Source organism: Arachis hypogaea, chromosome 16 (genome assembly GCF_003086295.3).
Source record: "Arachis hypogaea cultivar Tifrunner chromosome 16, arahy.Tifrunner.gnm2.J5K5, whole genome shotgun sequence".
NCBI lineage: Eukaryota > Viridiplantae > Streptophyta > Magnoliopsida > Fabales > Fabaceae > Arachis > Arachis hypogaea.
The window spans coordinates 78,938,223-78,945,759 of record NC_092051.1 but is presented as its reverse complement, the minus strand read 5'-3'; the positions used below and the strand labels follow the sequence as shown (position 1 = coordinate 78,945,759).

The window sequence follows — 7,537 nt, the reverse complement described above, 5'->3', positions numbered from 1 at the left end:
CAGGTTCGGCCATGGTAATTAATTCAATGGCCTTGCACTCTCCTTTTGGATTCTCTTCTGTATTGCTTGGGAGAGTACTAGGAGGGATTTCAGTGATCCTTTTACTCAGTTGGCCCACTTGTGCTTCCAAATTTCTAATGGAAGACCTTGTTTCATTCATGAAACTTACAGTGGCCTTAGATAGATCAGAGACTAAGTTTGCTAAATTAGAGGTATTTTGTTCAGAGTTCTCTGTCTGTTGCTGAGTGAATGATGGAAAAAGTTTATTATTGTTAAACCTGTTTCTTCCACCATTATTAAAGCCTTGTTGAGGCTTTTGTTGATCCTTCCATGAGAGATTTGGATGATTTCTCCATGATGGATTATAGGTGTTTCCATAAGGTTCACCTAAGTAATTTACCTCTGCTATTGCAGGGTTCTCAGGATCATAAGCTTCTTCTTCAGAAGATGCCTCTTGAGTACTGTTGGATGCAGCTTGCATTCCATTCAGACTCTGAGAAATCATATTGACTTGTTGAGTCAATATTTTATTCTGAGCCAATATGGCATTCAGAGTATCAATTTCAAGAACTCCCTTCTTCATAGGCGTCCCATTACTCACAGGATTCCTCTCAGAAGTGTACATGAACTGGTTATTAGCAACCATGTTAATGAGTTCTTGAGCTTCTGCAGGCGTTTTCTTTAGGTGAATGGATCCACCTGCAGAAGTATCCAATGACGTCTTTGATAGCTCAGATAAACCATCATAGAATATATCCAGGATGGTCCATTCTGAAAGCATGTCAGAAGGACACTTTTTGGTCAGCTGCTTGTATCCTTCCCAAGCTTCATAGAGGGATTCACCTTCTTTCTGTCTGAAGGTTTGAACATCAGCTCTAAGCTTGCTCAGCTTTTGAGGAGGAAAGAACTTGGCTAAGAAAGCCGTGACCAGCTTATCCCAAGAGTTCAGGCTGTCTTTGGGTTGAGAGTCCAACCATATTCTAGCTCTGTCTCTTACAGCAAAAGGGAAAAGCATGAGCCTGTAGACTTCAGGATCTACTCCATTAGTCTTAACAGTACCACAGATCTGCAAGAATTCAGTTAAGAACTGAAAAGGATCTTCAGATGGAAGTCCATAAAACTTGCAGTTCTGCTGCATCAGAGAAACTAGCTGAGGAATGGAGATGCTTCTTCCATGTAAATTGGAATTAGGTGCAGTAAAGTCACCAAGCATTCTCCTTGCATTATTGTTGTTGGGTTCGGCTGCCATCTCCTTTACTTGTTCGAAATTTTCAATAAGGTTGTCTCTGGATTGTTGTAATTTAGCTTCTCTTAGTTTTTTCTTCAGAGTCCTTTCAGGTTCTGGATCAGCTTCAACAAAAATGCCTTTTTCTTTGTCCCTGCTCATAAGAAAGAGAAGAGAAAAAGAAAAGAAGAGGAATCCTCTATGTCACAGTAAAGAGGTTCCTTATTGTTAGTAGAAGAAGAAAAGGAATAGGGGTGAAGAAGAATGAAGAATCCAAACACAAAGGTGATGATAGGAACAGAGATGTGAGATGAAGAGAAGTGTTAATAGATGAATAAATAAATAGAAGGGGATGAGAGGAGGAGAGAATTTTCGAAAATAATTTTTAAAAAAGAGTTAGTGATTTTTGAAAATAGTTTTTGAAAAAGGTTAGTAGTTTTTCGAAAATTCAAATAAAAAAATAAAATAATTAGTCTAATTAAAAAGAAATTTGGAAAAAGAGGGAAGATTTTTTCGAAAATTAGAGAGAGAGAGTTAGTTAGGTAGTTTTGAAAAAGGTAAGAAACAAACAAAAAGTTAGTTAGTTAGTTGAAACAAATTTTGAAAAGATAAGAAGTTAGGAAGTTAGAAAAGATATTTTGCAATCACTTTTTTGAAAAAGGTAAGATAAGAAGATATTTTTGAAAAGATATGATAGAAAATAGTTTTTGAAAAAGATTTGATTTTTAAAATCTCAATTAATGACTTGATTCACAAGAAATCACAAGATGTGATTCTAGAACTTAAAGTTTGAATCTTTCTTAACAAGTAAGTAACAAACTTGAAATTTTTGAATCAAAACATTAATTGATGATGTTATTTTCGAAAATATGATGTAAAATTAAGAAAAAGATTATTGAAAATATTTTTGAAATTTTCGAAAATAACTAAAAAATTGAAAAAACATTTGATTTTTGAAAAAGATTTTGAAAAAGATAAGATTTTTTTTTTAATTTGAAAATTTGATTTGACTCATAAAAACAACTAGATTTTAAAAATTTTTGAAAAAGTCAAATCTAATTTTCGAAATTATAAGAGAGAAAAAAGGAAAGATATTTTTTTGATTTTTGAAATTTTTATGATGAGAGAGAAAAACAAGAAAAATGATGCAATGCATGAAAGTTATGGATCAAAACAATGAATGCATGCAAGAATGCTATGAATGTCAAGATGAACACCAAGAACACTTATGAAGATCATGATGAACATCAAGAACACATTTTTGAAAAATTTTTAATGCAAAGAAAACATGCAAGACACCAAACTTAGAAATCTTTCATGTTTAGACACTAAGAATTCAAGAATGCATATGAAAAACAAGAAAAGACACAAAACATGCAAATGCAAAGATCAAACAAGAAGACTTACCAAGAACAACTTGAAGATCATGAAGAACACTATGAATGCATGAAAATTTTTGAAAAATGCAAGATGAGTATGCTATTGACACCAAACTTATAACATGACTCAAGACTCAAACAAGAAACACAAAAATATTTTTGATTTTTTTGTATTTTCTTTTAATTTTTTTTTTCGAAAATCATTTTGAAAAAGAAAAATAAGGATTCCAAAATTTTTAATATGAATTCCAGGAATCTTATGCTCTTTAGTCTAAAGCTCCAATCAAAGGGTCAGGCATGGCTTAATAGCCAACCAAGCTTTAGCATGTAACATCAGAGAATATACTGCTCATTACTTATCAAGGTAACTTGCTTCTATGCTGATGGTTTGGAAGCCTCAGTCCAAAAGAATTTAAACATGGCTTTACAGCCAGTCAGGCTTCATATGCTTCATGAAACACTAGAATTCATTCTTAAAAATTATGAAGGAAAATATATTTTGAAAACATTTTTATTTTAAAATTTTTTTCAAAAACAAAGGAGAAATTTTTGAAAGAATTTTTTGAAAATTTTTTTTTTTTGAAAACTTTTCGAAAAGAAAGTTACCCAATCTGAGCAACAAGATGAACCGTCAGTTGTCCAAACTCAAACAATCCCCAGCAACGGCGCCAAAAACTTGGTATGCGAAATTGTTACTCAGGTTGTGAATATCTTCACAACTTCGCATACCTAACCAGCAAGTGCACTGGGTCGTCCAAGTAATACCTTACGTGAGTAAGGGTCGAATCCCACGAAGATTGTTGGTATGAAGCAAGCTATGGTCACCTTGTAAATCTCAGTTAGGCGGATATAAAATAGTTATGAAGTTTTTGAAAATAGATAATATAATAAGGATAGAAATACTTATGTAAATCATTGGTGAGAATTTCAGATAAACGTATGGAGATGCATTCGTTCCTCTGAACCTCCGCTTTCCTGCTGTCTTCATCCAATCAGTCTTACTCCTTTCTATGGCTGGCTTTAGGTAAGGATGTCACCGGTGCCAATGGCTACTTTCAATCCTCTCGGGAAAATGGTCCAAATGCTCTGTCACAGCACCGCTAATCGTCAGCAGGCATCACCCTTGTTGATGGTTGCATCCTATTCCTCTCTGTGAAAATGGTCCGATGCGCTGTCACTGCATGGCTAATCATCTTAGAGGTTCTCGATCATACTGGAATAGGATTTACTATCCTTTTATGTCTGTCACTACGCCCAGCACTCGCGAGTTTGGAGTTCGTCACAGTCATTCAATCCCAGAGTCCTACTCGGAATACCACGGACAAGGTTTAGACTTTCCAGACTCTCATGAATGCCGCCATCAATCTAGCTTATACCACGAAGATTCTGATTAAGAGATCTAAGAGATACTCATTCAATCTAATGTAGAACGGAAGTGGTTGTCAGGCACGCATTCATAAGGAATGATGATGATTGTCACGTTCATCACATTCAGGTTGAAGTGCGAATGAATATCTTAGAAGCGAAATAAGATGAATTGAATAGAAAACAGTAGTACCTTGCATTGATCTTTGAGGAACAGCAGAGCTCCACACCTTAATCTATGGAGTGTAGAAACTCTACCATTTGAAAATACATAAGTGAAAGGTCCAGGCATGGCCGAATGGCCAGCCCCTCTGATCTAAGAACCAAGCGTCCAAAGATGTCTAATACAATAGTAAAAAGTCCTATTTATAATAAACTAGCTACTAGGGTTTACAGAAGTAAGTAATTGATGCATAAATCCACTTCTGGGTCCCACTTGGTGTGTGCTTGGGCTGAGCTTGAATGTTATACATGTAGAGGTCCTTCTTGGAGTTGAACACCAGCTTTTGTGCCAGTTTGGGCGTTGAACTCCACTTTGCAACTTGTTTCTGGCGCTGGACGCCAGAATTGGGCAGAGAGCTGGCGTTGAACGCCAGTTTGCGTCCTCTAAACTTGGGCAAAGTATGGACAGTTATATATTGCTGGAAAGCCCTGGATGTCTACTTTCTAATGAAATTGGAAGCGCTCCATTTTGAGTTCTGTAGCTCCAGAAAATCCATTTTGAGTGCAGGGAGGTCAGAATCCAACAGCATCAGCAGTCCTTCTTCAACCTCTGAATCTGATTTTTGCTCAAGTCCCTCAATTTCAGCCAGAAAATACCTAAAATCACAGAAAAATACACAAACTCATAGTAAAGTCCAGAAATGTGAATTTAACATAAAAACTAATGAAAACATCCCTAAAAGTAACTAGATCCTACTAAAAACATACTAAAAACAATGCCAAAAAGCGTATAAATTATCCGCTCATCAATGCGCCTGTAGCTAATTATCTAGTCAGCCGCAATTTTCCTCCAAACTTTACTAAGCATCAAAGAGACAAGCTGAAAAGTGAGTCCAAATATTATATATGGGATGACCCATATTTATAGAGATGTGGCACTGACCAGGTAATTAGACGGTGTGTGCCTCAATCAGAATTCCTGTCCATTTTAGAGGCCTGCCACTCATCTGAGAGTGGAGGACATTTTGGACCTTAAGGAATAGCTAGAAAAATTTTAGACTGTGGATTCTGGTGGCCTACTTTTTTTAAAGACGCTGCTGAATTTTGTAAATCTTGTTCCTCGTGCCAAAGGTTTGGTAATATATCCAAGAGGGATGAGATACCTCAACAGATTATGCTTTTCTGTGAAATTTTTGATGTTTGGGGCATTGACTTCATGGGTCCATTTCCAAATTCTAATTGTTATTTTTATATATTGTTAGCTGTAGATTACATTTCTAAATGGGTGGAAGCAATTCCTACCCGCACTGATGACGCGAACACTGTTGTTTCCTTTGTTAGAAACCATATTATTTGTCGCTTTGGATCACCACGAGAAATCGTGAGCGATCAAGGCACCCATTTTTGTAACAGGAGACTAAAGCGTATATTGCAGAAGATAGTCAAACCTCATAGAAGAGATTGGAGCACCAGTCTATAAGATGCACTCTAGGCATACAGAACGGCTTACAAGACACCCATTGGGATGAGTCCCTTCCGCTTAGTTTATGGAAAAGCCTGTCACCTCCCAGTTGAGGTAGAGCACAAAGCCTTTTGGGCAGTGAAGGAGTGCAACATGGGATTTGAGAAAGCCGGAGCTGAAAGGAAGTTGCAACTGCAAGAATTAGAAAGCCTTCGCCTAGAAGCTTATGAGAACTCAAGACTGTACAAGGAAAAGATGAAGGCTGTGCATGATAAGCACATCAAGAGGAGAGAGTTCCAACCTGGGGATTTAGTCCTCCTTTACAACTCTAGACTGAGGCTCATGCCAGGCAAGTTGAGATCAAGATGGGAAGGTCCATATAGAGTAGAGAAGGCTGAGCCATACGGAGTTTTCCACCTGAGTCATCCTTCAAGCTCTGAATTCATCAAAGTTAATGGACATCACTTAAAGCTATATCATGGTGAGAAGGCGACGAAAAACAAGGAGTTAGAAATCTTCCTCTTGGAGGATCCACCAATAGCAGAAGACTGAGCTAGTGGAGCGTCCAACTTAAGGACGTTAAAGCAAAGTGCTAGGGGGGAGACAACCCACCATGGTATGATCGTTCCTTTCTTTCTTCTTAGTTTTCTCTTTCAATAACTCTTCTCATTATTAGCACATATAGTTTGCATCTTCATTTGCATAATTGCATAATAAAAAAAATAAACATGCGACGTAATAGCGTCACTGACGCGCCCGCGTCACAGATGCATAAGGAAGAAAAAGAAATCGAACAGAAAGTCACACGAGAGCGTGGCTGGAGGCGTACCTTTGGCACAATTTGACCCACGCGACCGCATCGTTGATGCGTCCGCGTCATGTGGGAAAAATGCCTCCCACGCGTCCGCGTCAAGCACGTGAACGCGTGCCCTGAAAATCGACGTAAAAAAGGGTGTATGGCAGAATGTTACGCTGGACTGGGGCTGGAATGGCGCTAGATGCACAGGCCCTACCACGTGAACGCGTGCCCCATGCGTCCGCATTGTCTTCCAATCTTTGCCATTCACGCGATCGCGTCCACCACGCGAACGCGTCACCCTGGAATTTGGCAACAATGAGTTTCGAACAGAGAGTTGTGCGAGCGCGAGGCTGCCCTCGCGCCAGTAGCACAGAACAAGTCATGCGTCCGCGTCGTTTCATCTAAGCGCCATTCGCGCGAATGCGTACCCCACGCATCCGCGTCGCTTGCGCCGCACAACATATCAATATCTGCCAAAATATTTTATCTTTCTCTTCCCCAAATCCTACTTTTTATTTTCCCTCCTTATTTCTTTCCCACCCTTTTTCTTCCTTCTTCCTTCTTTCTCACTTTCTACTTTCTCTTTCTCACCACCATCAGCAAGGTTTTTCTTTTCTTCTTCCCTCCTTACTTTTCTATTCTTCTTCTTGTTTTTATGTTTTCTTCTTTTCTTTTCTTTTTTACTTTCATTATCCATGTTTTCTTTTTCTTTCGTTTTCTTTTAATTGGTGTTGGAAATTTATTTGGGTCATCATTATTTCTTATGATATGCTTGTGGATTGTTACGGAATTATTTGACAATTATATATTAATTTTTATAGGGTTGCTTGCATGTTCAATTTAATACTTTCAATAGCTTATTTACCATGCATGCTACGTGTTTGTGAAAACGCCCGTATAGCATTGTGCACTCTTTTTCGATCTCTTATTCTACTACTCTAAATGCTTGCTTTTCACAAAACCCTTTTTATATTATATTATTTAAATATAATTGTTATTACAAACGGGTTATTAGTTTGAAAGGCTTGGTAATCTAACATGGACATTGAATGCGTGATCTATGCTACTGATGCCTTTGCCGGCATGCCAATAAACACTTTGCATTTAATTGTCATCATATGCACTTGCTATATTTCCATTGATGA

At 37.7% G+C, this 7,537-nt stretch overlaps 1 non-coding gene across 1 annotated transcript; it reads left to right on the top strand.

Moving 5' to 3' along the window:
- The first annotated feature begins 775 nt into the window (after positions 1 to 775).
- LOC112761516 (small nucleolar RNA R71) lies at positions 776 to 883 on the top strand. Its single transcript, XR_003181908.1, has one exon. It is a non-coding gene; the product is annotated as a small nucleolar RNA R71 (small nucleolar RNA).
- The last annotated feature ends 6,654 nt before the right edge of the window (positions 884 to 7,537 follow it).